Source organism: Pleurodeles waltl, chromosome 2_2 (genome assembly GCF_031143425.1).
Source record: "Pleurodeles waltl isolate 20211129_DDA chromosome 2_2, aPleWal1.hap1.20221129, whole genome shotgun sequence".
Lineage (NCBI taxonomy): Eukaryota > Metazoa > Chordata > Amphibia > Caudata > Salamandridae > Pleurodeles > Pleurodeles waltl.
In genome coordinates, this window is record NC_090439.1 from 873,182,950 (window position 1) to 873,198,585 (window position 15,636).

General features: G+C 48.6%; 1 protein-coding gene across 3 annotated transcripts in view; it reads left to right on the plus strand.

Moving 5' to 3' along the window:
* The window catches only part of VPS13B (vacuolar protein sorting 13 homolog B), a 2,423,697-nt gene that overhangs the window by 47,962 nt on the left and 2,360,099 nt on the right, over window positions 1-15,636 (plus strand). The gene's annotated exons all lie outside the window — the stretch shown is intronic.

Consider the following 15,636-nt stretch of genomic DNA (forward strand, 5'->3'; position numbering starts at 1 on the left):
AGGTTTATGATTATCTTTTCCTTTTATAATGTTAGGCTAGGCTTTTTTTGCAGCTAGTTAGGGTATCATTTTTCTCCAAGAGTATGCAGCAAGAATTTCATATATTGTGATGTAAGGAAATTACATATGATACAAATATGTATTTAAATTTACATATAGTCCTATCTTAACACTATAGGTTTGTTTCTACTGAATTTCATAAAAGATTAGTTATGTTCAGAGTTCTCCACCGTGGGGCGCTGACAACGGTTTCTTTTTATGATCTTTCAATGCTAGAAGTGCAGAGCCACTAACAATGCAGATGAACTGTTCTGCATCACTACAGACCTCAAAAAGGAGACCCTGTGTAGAAATCTGTTTGCAGAGCGGTGAGAATGGGAGGGTTGGTAAGGAATCTACAGAGAGAGTCTCTACCAGATAAGATGTTACGGAAGGTAAGTAACAAGTTCATCTGATAGTCAATTCTAGCTGCAGATTCCTTACCATAGAATAGCTACCCAAGCAATACTTCCCTGAAGGTGGGTCTGCGAACACATTAGACCAGAAGGTCCCGCAGGAACTAATGGGCAAAGTGCCCTTCACAACGAAGCTGACTGCCCAGACAGTATTTCCTGGTGAACGTGCACAAAGATGTGCTCGCTGTTGCCTGACAGATGTCCAGGACGGAGACTCCACAAGCAAATGCAGTAGTTGTAGTCTTGACTCTGGTGGACTGAGAACGGAAATCCACAGGGGGGTGCTTCTGTCCAGTGTGTGGTAGGTCTCTTTGCAGGGCACTATCCATTGTGAGATGGTTTGCTTCTGCACAGCCTTCCCTTTCTTTGCTCCGACCTACCCAATGAATAATTGACCTTCCACCCAGAACTCTCTAGTACGATCAGTGTAGAGCGACAATGTGTTTTTAGGCCCAGATGGTGGAGTCCCTCCTCTTCTTTAGAAGGATGAGGTAGAGCGAAACAAGTAGGCAAGGTGATATTTTGGCCTACATGGAAACGTCACTACCTTGGGAAGGAAGGAATCAAAGGTTCTCAGAACCAGTTTGTCTGGATAGAAGGTCTTGTAGGGAGGGTGCACAGAGATAGCTTGCAGTTCGCTGGACCTCCTGGCTGATGATATGGTGACCAGAAAAGCTGATTTATGATCAGTAACCATAATGGACAGTTGTGCAGTGGCTCGAAGGGAGCATGCATGATAAATGCTAAGACTGTGTTGCGCTCCCAATGTTGCATAGTGAGTGACCTGGGTGGAAACCGGTATTGTAGTCCCTTGAGGAAATGAGCCACAGCAGGTGACTTGAGTAAAGAAGGTTGGTCCATCAACGCAAGAAAGCCGATGGGCAGACAAGTAACCCTTAACAATGCCCAGAGAAGGCCCCTGCTGGGCCAGAGAAAGAATAAACAATAAAACTTGGAATAAGGATGCAGAAGAGGATCAGTGCTTTTGGATGCGTACCATTTTACAAATTTATCCCAATGAAAGGTGTATACTGGGGTGGTAGAGGGACACCTGGCTGCCCAAATAAAATCACAGTGGTGGAGGGGGAAGGTTGAAAGCTGTGAATTGCTGCTGCTCAAGCTCCATGCATGAAGACTTAGGGTGCATACGTTCCAGTGCAAGACCATGCCTTGCTGCTGTGACAAGAGATCCTCCCAAAGGGGAAGCCTGATCGTAGGAACGATGGAACATCAAACTCTCCATACCAAATCCTGACCCACAAGAATGACTTGGGCCCAGTTGTTTGTAATCTTCTTGAGAACTCTTGGTAGGAGTGGTATCAGCAGAAAGGCATACTAGAGGCCTGAGCTCCACTCAAGATGAATAGTGTCTCAGAGCGAGAGAAGCCTTGAAAACTCCAGTGTGTAGAATTGCTGACATTGCGCATTTTCAATGGTGGCAAACAGATCTAACCATGGTTCTCTCCAGTCTCTGAAGAGACCTTGCTTCACCTATAGATCAAGATGCCATTTGTGGTCCGCTAATGGCATAGTTGGCTGAGTTTGTCTGCTCTGGTGTTCAGAGACCTTGCCAGACTCTGAACCACCAGGGAAATACCCTGACATTCCAGTCATGTCCAGAGATGCACAGCATCTTGAAACAGGGCCCCCACTCTTTCCACTTTGTTGCAGTACCTCATGGTGGTGGTGTTGTTTTTTAACACTTCAACAAGCCTTCCCTTGATCGAAGAAAGAAAAGTTTTTCATGCCATTCGGATCACCCACAGTTCCAGCAGGTTGAGTGGAGCTTGAACTCTGATCTGCGCTTCTTCCAGATGGCCACCCCAGCCCATGAGTAATGCATCTGAAACTGCAATCATCTCTGGGTGGGGAAGGGAGAGGGGTCTGCAACTGACCCAATTGTGGTTTTTCAGCCACCACTGCAGGTCTTCTGCAGTTCCTTACGAGATCTGGTCCATATCGGAGAGATTCTCTTGATGCTGTTCCCTCTGGAACTTTAGGTTTCCCTGCAGAGCCTGCGTACATCAACAGGAATGTGTTACAAACAGGATGCATGAGGCCATGGGGCCCTACAGCCTCACCGAAATCCAAGATAGAGGCTGAAACATCAAAATCATGCGGAAACACCCTGGACCTGCTTTTTCGGCAGGATAGGCCTGAAACTGCTCTGATAAAATGGAGTGTCTGAGAGGGAATCGGATGTGACTTTGCCATGTTCATAGCGAGCCCCAATGAGTGGAGAAGGTCCACCTTAGTCTGGAGGTGGGAAATGACTGCCTGGGGTAAATCCACCTTCAACAGCCAATCGTTGAGGTAGGGTAAAACAGATGTGCTGCAACCACCGCTGTCACCTTAGGGGACACCTGAGAGGCACTGGTAAGGCCGAAAGGGAGCACAGCCCACTAATAATTCTCGTGGCTCATCATGAGGCACAGGTGACACCTATGGTCCAGTAGGATGGTGAATGGGGTAATAGGCTTCTGGGAGTTCATTGCTACCAGGTGGCATTAGGGATGGGGGGAGGGTGCGGGGTGGGAGAAAGTGGATGAAGTAGCCACTCTGGCCAATTTGAAAAACACACTTGTCCAGTGTTATGGACTGCCAGTGGAGAAGGTGATGTCGAATCTTGCCTCTCACTAGCTGCCTATGCTGGTATGAGGGCAAACTAAAGAAGCTTATAGATGGCGGCTGCAGGTGGGGGCATTGGACTCGCCTGACCTCTTGCTGGTGCTCCTTTGTGATTTGTGGGAACGTCGTCTGTGGCCATGAAATAGCTGGTATGCCTACTGACTTGGTGGCTAGGCAGAAAAGGACACAGTTGGTAGCACCTTATATAGCAACGGAAGGGGAAATAGGCGGATTGGAGTTGGCGAGGAGCTATAGATAGGCCAAAAGATCTGGCTGTAGCCCTGCTGTCTTTCACGCACTTTCGCACTGTCTTCCTGTCCACTGTCAAGCTGGAGCATTCCATTAGAAGCAGGGTCAAGATTGATTTGCATATGGTTGGGTCCAAACTGAGATGGCATGGTTAGCAAAAGAAGGATGAGCTGGAGTGCTACCCTGAACTGTTGCCATTGGTTACACTTATAGCATTCAGCCTCCCATCACCTTTTTGTGAGTTTTGAGAGCCATGAAAAGGAATGTTGATGAAGGAGGCCTGGACATTTCCTGAAAAAGCAATTAAGATCTTAGCCAGGTGTGGCGTCTAAGAGCCAATGTGACGCAATCGCTCTGCAAAGTGAGTTGGTTGTATCCGGTCCACCTTTAATGGTCAACTTTGCTGCATCTCCCCCATCAGAAATGCCTTGGGTGAGTATGGCTTGGGTCGCCTCCAAGACTATTGGCAGCACTTGTGCAGCAGAAGCCCATGCTGTGTGTTTGTATCAGCCCAAAAGGCACACAGTGTTCACCAACAACAGTGCTAGGCTGGCAGAAGAGAACATCCTCCTACCGAAGATATCCAGCCTTTTGGATACGTTATACAGTGGAGAGGTAGGGAATGCACGAGGATTAACTCTGGAGATGGAGGCTTGGACCAGTAAGCTCTCTGGGGTTGGGATGATTTTGAGGAAACTGGTGTTCCAAGGAGTGGGGCAGTGGCAGCAGGGAATCATCCTGCATGCAGGAGCCCCTGTGCGCATGCTTTGGACTAAGCCCCAAGCAAGGCATCTGTTAGGGCTTCACTGAGCGGGAGTAAAGGCTCCGTGGGTGTGACACCTGACTGAAGCACCTCTGTCAAGTCATTTGTCTTGACTGCCACCAAGGGTAGTGTAAGGTCCAGGACTTCAGCCACCCTCAGCTCCACCATTGCAAAGGTGATTTCCTCCTCTATAGCCACAGTAGGAGGAGATACCAAAATGTCTAGTGAGGTGACAAACCTAATGGCATCCTTCAGATGCTCATATCATTTGTCCTGAAGAGGGTGGTGACATGGATAATGTTCCTCTGGCTCCTCCCAATCGTCTCCTTCTCCAGGCCTATCAAAAGAAAAAGGCGCTAGCTCAGACTCAGAAGGCATGGTACTGGCCGATGATGGCATCAGGCAACGCCAATCCGGCTCCTTATCCGAGTCTGGAATGATGATGGAGATACAGGCATCAGTGCTGCCAGAAACAATAGCACTGGAGTGGGGCTCCATGGAAGGTTGTGGCCTTGCAGGCGGAGTCGCTTTGGATCCAACACTTGATTCATGGGACCCAATCGGTGCCGAGGTCGGCCTCACCAGTAGGAATCCATTAGGGGCCTGCTTCTGAACTGATGGGGCTGGCGGGATGGCTCCAGCTTCGGGAAACTCTGGGAGGCACAGAGCGGACTGAGGCACAGGCACTGTGAAGAAGTGAGGCCTTGGCAGTGTCATCATTCATGTGCCTTGTCTAAGGACTTGGATTGGTGCGGTGAAGTCCAAAAATGCTTGGACTTCTTGGACTTCTGATGCTTGTGAGACGTATGGAACGGCCTGGACTGGGAGGGCGATCTGCGGGTCAAGCTCTGCAAGGGATTCCAGGGACCTTCCACGTGGCCAAGATAACGAGCATCATTTAGGTCATCCAGTGGCAAGGAACTTCAGGGAACCTTCCTACAGCAATTCAGATTGATGGCGTGGCAGTCCTCACAGACCTTGGAATCGTGGTCCCACTCCTAGCACCACAGACAAACTAAGTGTGAGGCTGTCACAGGCATCTGCCTTTGACAGCCACCACAGGGTTTGAATGCCGCTGTGTTTTATGGGAACATCCATAGCACACCAGAAAAAAAAAATATCCTTCACCAAAAATTGAAAAAAGCCAGTCAAACATTCACTGCGGGTAGCTCTATCTGGATCTGCACTGACTGGCATCGAAAAAAAGAACTGATGTCAGTGTGCTGGGTGGCGGCTATATAGGCACTGTGCACATCACTTCTGGTGCAGACAGTGTTGACAGAGCCCAACAATGCTACATACCGGTGCGCAGGGATAGAATTTCTGGATCCAGTCTGACGCCTGAGGATAAATCTAAGGTAAGAAATCTGCAGCTAGAATCTCTATCAGATAAATGTTTTAAAATTGAGCATTTTAAGCCTAATAATACTGTTTGTTAGTGTCAGTGTGTTTTTAATTCTCACACGGCTGTGCCTGAGCTTTTGGCAAATACTCGCTCTTCTAATTCTTTCAGTAGGGTGTAATATTTGGTCATGGGTTGGTTCCAAACTTGTATGTGTTATTTCTGCCTGTCGACATTCTCCAGTGTAGCTGGCCATGGGATCCAACATATGTTGTGTGAGTGTGCCCACTATGTTTTGGCTTTAAAACATTTTACATGCCTGTATTGTCATCATTTGAATTGGGTCACACAGAATTTTGCAGTTTCACAGAGTTCTAAGTTCATTTTCTCTGCCTCTGTTTTCCACTTACCTGTCTTTTTCTGGTCACAGTGATGGTTTTAGTGGTTGGGCTTTCACTGCCAGCAAGTACTTATTATTTATCTGTAATCTTTTAGCTCTTTGGAGCTTCCTCTAAAATTTCTTTTCTTCTTAGTTCTACAGGATTTTGATAATTTTGTGTAGGTTTGCTCTGTATTAAAATAAAGAAAACGTGTTATCAATCCCGTTGTGAAGATTGGAACAAAAGCACTTTGTTTTTTATTTCTCCAAGTGTGAAAATGAACTTGCTCCAGAGTTTCAGATCTTCCTATTTCCTGCTTTCAGCATCAGAGCCATAAGTTTCCAGACATGCTTTTTAGGGTTGAGCCTGCGAGTGCATGCGCATGCGAGAGACTTATGTTCAGTAAAGGGCTCGGAGGCTGCCCATTGCTCACCATTTGTTGGTTTGCACGGAACTCTTCTTTACACCCTTGTAATTCGTCAAGGCATGTCTGGCATCATTTCTGTTCCACTGTGTGGAGCAGGGGTCAAGCACTAATTGATTTCAACTTAATTAGTGCCCATCCGCTGCTCTCGACGTGATCCAGGTACTATTTTGTTCTAACTGCCAGTGCCCCACAAACAGAAGGCTTGTGACTGGCAAAAACCTGCCCAGCAGGACAAACAAAATTACAAAGTTTTTTTTTTAAAGCTAATTTTATTTTATTTTGTTAAGTCGTCTTTTGTGAGTTTCCACTCAGGTTTTTTTTTTAAAGCTAATTTTATTTTATTTTGTTAAGTCGTCTTTTGTGAGTTTCCACTCAGGTTTTTTTTTTTTGTCTTTTTTTTTTTTGCTCGTAGGCAAAAGATGACGATTTACTTGTTTGAAATGTGTAATACCTATTGCATTGCAAATGCTTGTTTCACTTTGTGTTTGTGTAAGCAAGCCATTTACCAGCCACCGGTCCTTTCGTAGCTGATATCATGCTGAAAGCATGTCTTCAAGCACACATGCCATTGTGCTGCGGTGTGCTTCATCTGTGTTGCTGACTATAGGCCTATCTGTGAGAAGACAGCTTGTGATTCAGACCTCAAGCTTGTTTGCCCTGCCTGTAACTGCATTTATGGATCAAATCTGTTTATTGGTTTAAGATTCAAGAAACACATTACACAGCTGTGCGCCTACAACCTTCTCGGCTGGCAGTGTATAACATCATCTGTCATGTAGCCCCAAAAAAGGGGTCCGGTAGAGAGAATTGATACGGCCTGGGCTTAAATACATTATTGTCCCTCTCACATCAAATAGTAAACAAGAGCGGGTACCATAAGAAACAGGAAACTAGCAAGAAGGAAAAAGAGGAGAATAGAAAAGTCAGATACAACAAAGAAAACAAGATAGAGCAACTTAACTCCTCCCATCAACACTCAGCAATATTCCTCCCCTTTGCCCACCCGAGCTCCCGCCCCACCATCCACCAGTGTCTATATTGCATGACCCCCGCCCCTCCAATCCTGGCTACCTCCACCCCGATCAGGCATTGCTAAGCAACGCAGCACTTTTAAATATGTGGGACAGGTGAGTTCGTTAAGTTCAGCGGATAGAATCTGAATAAAGGGTCTCCACAGAGCGGCTGTTTCGTCTGCCCTCTGACTGGCCGCTAAGGTTAATTTCTCCATCGCTAAAATATACCAGAGTTTATAAAGCCAGGAGGTATAGCTCGGAACCTTGTCCGTGCCCCAGAGACTGAGAATCACCTGATGTGCCGCATTGAGGGCGAGGGCGATCAGTCGACCCCCAAGGAACGGAGGGGAGAAGGTGAGAGGGTTGGGTAAACCCAAAATAGTATATGTCGGGAGCCTCTGGATCTCTTTGTGGAATACTCTATCTCATCCAGTATGCTACTTCAATATCTTGTCAGCTTTGGGCAGTGCCAAAGCAAGTGAATGAGTGTGCCCGTTTTTCCACATCCCCTCCAGCAGAGCCCAGATTTAGTGGAGTCCCACTCCCGCATCCTCGCGGGGGTGTAGTACCAGGAAGTAGCTATCTTATAGGCTGTTTCAACCCCTGGTATATTGTGAGCTGTGTGATGTGCCCTGAAAAGTATTCCCTCTCACTCCTCTTCTGTCAGTTCTCTCTCAATCTCTCTCCCATCGCTTCTGCCCCTTCGTCTTGGAGAGTGGTTTGGCGCTAAGGAGGTGCGCGTAGATTTCAGATATCAGCCGCTTATCATCTTTTTTCCCTACAAGCCATTTCTCAAATGTTGTGAGTGTTCTAGCTACTAGGGGTTTAACCGTTGGCTGCAGCACCCAGTGCCGGACCTGGCAGTATGTCAATCTATCTGCTTCTGTTAAACCATAGGTCTCCCTCAACTGGTCAAAGGGCATAATACCATCTATGCCGAATAGACTCCCCACCCTTCTACACCCCCCTTTATGCAGACGCTGAAGCCCTCTGAGTTCAGACCGGGGGCAAACTCAGAATTCGCGCATATCGGTGTCATGGGGGAAGGGAAAGTGGTCAGGCCGTATCTGATCGCCACCGCATCCCACATCCCGAGAGTCATGCCAGTGATAGGAGATGAGTAAATCCCTGTCTCTCTGTGCCTACGTCACAGCCAAGGTACCTTCCAAGTATTGGACCCAGCGACCGCCTGGTCCATGAAGCTCCAGTGCTTCTCCGTCAACGGGCGACTCTACTCCAGGCGGCAACTGAGCCGCCTGGTAATACTTTAACAGGCAGGGAACCGCCAGCCCCCCTTTATCTTTGAACGGTATAAAGTGTGACGTGGGAGCCGTGCAGGTTTCCGGTCCCAAATAAACTTCAAGATCGCCGTCTGAAGCGTAGCTACGGTGTTAGGCGGCGGAGTCAGAGGAAGCATCTGAAACAGATAGAGTATGCGTGGCAAAATGGTCATCTTAATTGCGGTGATCCTGCCGAACCAAGATAATTTATGCTTCCCCCATATCTCTAAATCTTTTAGTACCTCTGGAGAGGGCAGCATAATTCATGCAGGACGTCTTTGCAGCCGTCTTCGCTAAGACTATGCCCAGGTACGGGACGTGTGACGATGCCCATATGAAGGGGAATCTGGAATGCAGTCCTTTCTCATGGTCCGGAGGGACTGACAGGTTTAGGATCTGAGATTTCTGTGCATTCACTTTGAACCCTAAGACCATACAAAATGCATGTAAAGTGTCTGTAAGCGCTGTACGCGAGACCATGGGCTCTGCCAGCTTAAGAATCACAAAGACTGATAATGTGGTGGTCACCCCCAAATTTAATGCCTGTAATATGAGGGTCAGTTTGAAGTCTTTGTGCCAAGGGCTCCATATAGAGCGCAAACAGGAGCGGGTAAAGCGGGCACCCCTGTCTCGTTCCCCTTCTTATCGGAAACAGCAGCGATACCGTTCCGTTAACGCAGACTGCTGCGCTGGGCTCATGGTTAGACACATTTGATCCAGGTCAGGAGCGTCGGCCCAACCCCGAAGCGCTTCAACACCCGGAAAAGATAAGGCCAGTGCACACTATCAAACGCCTTCTCTGCGTCGATAGTAAGAAGGAGTGCTTCCCTATGGGACCTGTGCATTTTATCTATCAAATATAGAATCCGTTTCATATTATCCCCACATTGTCAGTGGGGTATGAAGCCCGCTTGATCTGGGTCGATAAGCCCGGGCATATATGGGTTGAGACGCTGCACTAATATACCTGTAAACAGCTTGGCATCTATGTTTAGAAGCGAGATGGGGCGGTATGATCCAACTCCTCCGGATCCTTCCCGGGTTTATGAAGGACTGTAATGATGGCTTCAAGCATACTGGGAGCAAGGGTCTTGGTCTCTGAAAGATTTAAACAGCCTGGTGAGTACGGGGGCTAGCTCCGGACAAAAAGTTTTATTAAAAAAAAAAAGTGGGTTAAAGCCGTCCGGGCCAGGCGAATTCCCCTCCTTCAGACGCAAGATAGCCAAAATCACCTCCTCCAACCGAATAGGTTGGTCAAGGAGAGCTGCATCCTGCTCCCTGAGTGGCGTGACTGCGCAATCCGAAAGGTAGGAAGAGGGGTTGAGATAAATAGTCTGGTCCTCCATATACAATGCCCTGTAAAAATCTGAAAAGGCTTCCGCTATTTGCATGTCAGTGTGCGCCTCCCCTAGAGAGGGGGAACGCACCATCTTTACAGCAGAGGCGTGCCTAAGAGCCCTTAACTTCTGAGCCAGGAGTTTCCCGCATCTATCACCCCCTATGTAATACTTATGTTTAAGTTGCGCTAACGCATATTCCGCCCTATCCCAGTCCAGTCTCTCCAGCTGCAAGCGTACTTTCTCTAGCTCCCTCCAATCTCTGGGAGCTCCCGTATGCTTATGAGAGCGCTCCAGAGCAGCCACTCTCCGCTCCAGAGCCTCCCTCCGGGCCCCTTGGGCCTTGTATTCTTTAGCCGAGAGGGATATCACCTCCCCACGCATGACCACTTTAAGCGCCTCCCAAAGTGTCTGTAACTAGTTAGCTCATTATCATTCTGGCCAAGATAGTCTCTGATCGCCTGTCGCACAGCATCTGCCATATCTTGGGACTGCAAAATCGTGTCCCGGAAGCGCTAGCCAAGACCCCGGGTGCGGCTTAGACCCAGGTGGGCCGTCACAGTTATAGGAGCATGATCCACCAGGGCCCTGGGCTCTATCGAAGTCTCCTGAATCCGTGAACGGAACTCTGAGGAGGCTAAGAAATAATCTATACATGCGTAAGTTTTTGACGCAGCTGAATAAAACGAATAGTCTCGAAGGCCTGGATGGGTTGTCCGCCAAATATCCTCCAAGTCACAATCCACCAGCCACTGCAACCCGGCCAAAGTCAAAGCCCCAGTCTGCCCATATCAATGCCCTGATCTGTCCAAGTCATTGTCCATAACAATATTGAAGTCCCCACCCACAAGTATAGCCCTGTCCGGGGTCGTGAATGTCTGGGATAGAGCCTGCTTCATGAAACTTTCTTGTTGAGTGTTTGGTGCATATATAGTTGTAATTGTGAAATGAAAAGAGTCTATGCGGACTCTCAGAGCCAGGTATCTGCCCTTAACCTCATGGATCTTAGCAGTGACTTCCCCAGGGAAGGACCTCAAGAACAAAATCGCCACCCCACCCTGCTTAGAGGGAGCAAAAGACAAATACTGCAGTGGAACCATCTAGACACATACAATAAACATCAGTAGCCAGCAAGTGCGTTTCTTGTATCAGACAAACATGACTCCCAGAGTGCTCCAAGAAAGATAAGACTGCCAGCCTCTTCGAAGGATTATTAAGGCCTCGGACATTGAGGCGTCTACACTTAAAAATCAGGCACGTAGAAGGAGGCGAGAAGCCGCGACAGCTGACCTCTACGGTGGGGCCAGGTTTGGGGATAATCCCGGGTAGGGCAAACACGGGGTGTTTTAGCGGACTCAGTTGGAGAGTGCGATTCTTGCAAGGGGAGTGAATTATAACTAGACAAGAAGGCACAACAGGTGCATAACAACCAACAATCAAGTCCTTTATGGGAAGTCCACGTCGAGGCAGAGCTCCAAGCCGAGGTCTGGAACATTTCACGAGGCCCCCTCCTGGCATCCAGAAGCCCCGCCACCCAGTCCGGTTCTAGTCCTGTTCACATTATTTCCGCAGGACGGTCCACGGGCACCTCCACCAGCTCCCAGCCCTAAGCAGAACCTATGGGCCGGTACCGGTGGTGATACTGTTCAGAACGGCTTGTCTCCTCCCGCTCCTTAGATGACGTCCGCGACGGCCTCCGCTTCCTTTCATTTCGACGCCATCCTGACTGGCACTCAGCAGGACCCCCCCCTGGGAACCCCGTCCGCTGCTCCGTCTCCTCCAGACCCAAAACCCGGCGGGCCTCCTGTAGCGTCTTCACTTGTCTCATCTGGACCCCCCACCGGAATAACGAGTCTAAAGGGGTGACCGCCAGGTGTAGGATGTGGAGTTGGCCCAGGGGTGATCTGTAATGGGCTTAAGCTCTCTACGCCTCTGCAGCGTCAGCACAGAGAGGTCCTGATAGAGCTGCAGGCTTTGCCCCCAAAACTAGATCTGAGGAAGATTCTGCGCTCTTTGGAGAATAGCTTCTTTGATCATAAAATTGTGTACGCACGCTAAAATATCTGTAGGGCGCGCGCCCGCACACCCCTTCCGGCCCACCCTGTGGACCCGATCCAATTTAATCTCTTGCGCGTCTTCAAGAGCTAAGAGGGAGCGAAACACGGCCGTAACAAACTCTCTGATGTCGTATCCCTCGGCCCCGTGCGGCACCCCTCTGATGCGTATATTATGGCGTCTAGAGCGATTTTCCAAGTCTTCGGTCGCGATCTGCAATTGTTCCTGGTGTTCACGCAATCGGAGTGTTTCCTGTTGAAGTTGTTCGACTTCCTCAACTCTGGAGATCTCATTATTCTCCATAATGGACACCCTTTCCCCCAGCGAGGTGAGATCAGTACGTAACTCCCGCATCTCCTGGGAGATATCTCTTAGGAGTTCCTGCAGATCCACCCTCAACGAGTTGAACAAGGAAGCAAGGAAGCCTTTTGTAACCGGGGCCTCTCCATTGTCCTCTGCCTCTCCCTGTTCTTTGGGCCCCCGCGCCGGAGCTGCAACCTCAGCCTGCTTGCCCTGTGACTGGTGCGATCTCGTCAGCATCTCCCTTACTGACTGATCCCTTTTAGGTTTGGTGGATGTCGTCGTCCCCCTCAACGCCCTACAAGGCCTCCGCTCTGTCCACCGCAGATGACCACGCTCCACTGATCCTCCGTCCCCTCGCCGTGGGCCGAACAGTCCCACCGAGCCCCCCGATCCAGTGCATCGCCGCACTCCTCACCCCGGGGCCACCGCTCACTGCTGCGGGCAAGAGCAGGAGGGGCCAGTCACCCTCATCCCAGCACCCTGGGACCTCTGCTGGCCGCTCCCGGACCCGTCAGGCCCCCGGGAGCTGGTAGGCCCAAGCCGCACAACAACAACGCCGCCACCCACCGCCACCTCGCAACACCGCGGGCCGATCAGTCCCGCCAAATTCTCCCTTTGCCGCTACTCTGGAATTTACACCAAGGGCCACAGGCCCGCCGTGCCAGGAGGTGGCAGGGCGGCCTTGCTTTCCAAGTTGGCCCCTCCAGGATCCGCGGGGCCGCTCCCCAGCAACTGCCAGGCTCTCTTTGGGCCGGGGGGCCCAGGGCACGCACAGTCAATGCGCTCCCTCCCCTCCACCCCCGACCCGTTACCTGTGCGGCCCCACACTTGTCGCCTTCTCTGTGTCGAAATGCGGCGGCCACCGCTGCAGACTGGCCCGGGCCCAGCCACGCGCGGCCTAGGCTCTGCCGCTGCCCGACCAGGCCCGGAGCCCGCCCTCCCGCAACCTCAGGGTGCTGTCGGCACCTGCAATCACTCGGGCTGCTCAATAAGAGAGGGCTTGGGCCCGTCAAGCCGCTATTTCAGACCCGGGTGTCAGAGCTCCAGAAGACGCGCCCTCTCACTCCGCCATCTTGGCCACGCCCCCCTGTAACTTCATTTAAAGATAGGCCGGTAGTCTTTCGAAGATTTCATTTACTGGATGCTGCCATTTTTTCAGGGCCTGCATTAACCAGTTCTTGAGATTGGGGTATGTGCTCCATTTTTCGTAACTAACTGTTTCAGTGAGCAAGCTGTGCAAATACGTTTTGCAAACGTGTTAGTTGAACAGTCGTGTAAACATTGTATGTGGGTACGATCCTACTATATCGCTACCGTATATATACACTGTGCACGTCTGCTGTAAAGTTCATTACATGCCTACTGAGGAACCATGTTTTTAAAACACTTCATGGGTATTCCCTGATTGCTGATTGACTTCGGCAAAGTTTAGTTGTAAGAATATGGATCCAGCATATTAGCCTGCACACCGTTGTGTACAGACCCACGCTATAGAACACATACCTCAGAGATATAAATACCATTGACCAAGCAAATTTATTCCAGGGGAAGTTGATAAACAAAAAAGGAGTCCTAAGGCAAAGGTGTCTAGAATGGAGGCCTGGGAATGATACGCAGTCGTTGTTCATGTTACGCTGACAATGTTTGGATAAAATCAGTCTAGAATTTAGAAGCAACCAAGAATAACCCTAGTGTTCGCCAGATATTGAGCTGGAGATCAAGAAGTGTATGCAGCATGGCAGGAAGCTGTGGAATAGGCAGATGTCATGGGCTTCGTTCTCTTTTGTGTGAGAGAAGAGCCATTCAACTATATGATAAGCATTGTCCACGATGCCCTGTTCTTTCTTGGAACTCTAAGGAACCATTCTATAGAGCTGGAAGGAAAAGCTTCCCTAATGGCTTACAAAGAGTTTTGGAAAATCTTTTTGTAACGGTCTATTTCTTATTGCAATACTCAGCAAACAAATAAAATCCGCTTTAAACTTTTCCAAGTTCTCTTTTACACAGAATTGTCATTTTATAGTGCATACCCAGTCACATAGGAAACACAGGTGAAAGGCAAGTTTACAAAGCACATGGAACATTCGTAACCTAGTGGCAGGCGTACCTAGTAAAAGTCCTAGCTAGCTGAGGCAGATGAATTAAGAATGATTTGAGTTTGAGGCCCTTAGGGAAATATTAGAGCTAAAGGGCCAATCTTAAACCCCTAGGGCGCTTGTTCCATAGACTGTGTGCATATGTAAAGGACACTTGTTTCCTGTTCTTCCTTTTTATTTTTATATTTTTCGATCATGCCAGTTCGTGGCTCGGTGTTCTGCCGCTGAGGCCACAGATGGTCTGACGGTAGTATAGCTCACTTTCTTGGGTTTCATCATCTTGACCATGCTACTCTATATTTTGAGTAGAATGTATGCTGCAAACCGTTGTAGCTTTCATAATGAGAGATACAGGGTGCATTTGTTTTATTTAGAACATGATCGGATGTGATGGATGACTGTATGGCCTTAACAGCACCAGGATGGCATCCGGTAGGCCAGTAAGTAGTGACAAAGATGACCAACACCTGAAATGCAGACCAATAATTGGGAGCAGGGAAATATGACACTGCTGGAACTGGCTGGTTATGACCTCTAGCTCACCTTGTCTTTGAATACCATAGGTGATCTACTGGTACGGTCCTTGAACACACAAAATTGGATCTTATCAATAATTTTCTTTATTGACTCCGCTTTTTGGTGCAGCTTTTAGGAGAGACTACAAGATACATTATACAGTATCAAATTAGAAGAGGATGCCATTGGGTTATTAAGGATTTATGCCTGCGTATGGTCATCCAGTCCCAAGTTTAATTAAGAATGTCTTCTGTGCTTATGTTAAATTCGTATTCTTACATTACAATTCAACTTATCAGTAAAACAAACTCACTAAAGTGTGTTCTCCACTGCGATGAAGATAGGGAGTGGGGAAAGGAATTTGATTTCAGTTTAGAAATTATTGTCACTTTGGTGCAAAAGAAGTTCTTATCATAAATGACCAGGCATCAAGAAAGGGATGTGTTGCGTCAACCAAGAATAACTAACAAGCTATACTTTGGAACCCTCACCCACCTCTTTATTTTGTGTGTGTTCACGATGTCCCAGAGGTGGGTAGAGGGGTTTGCGTTTGTGTTAAAGATGGGAATGTTGTCTTCCTCGACCACTCAAGCTTAATCGGAACCAGAGCAATGCTTTGTATTTCATAGCTAACAATTTTTATCATCAATGCGCTTTCCTTCTCTGCTCAGTAGCAGAGCTGAAGTCACGGAACATTAGTACATTACGATGTACAACCCCTCACCCCTTTTCCTTGATCCCATTTTTGTTACAATTTACTGCTGCACAGGTTGATCCTGTTTGACCATAATA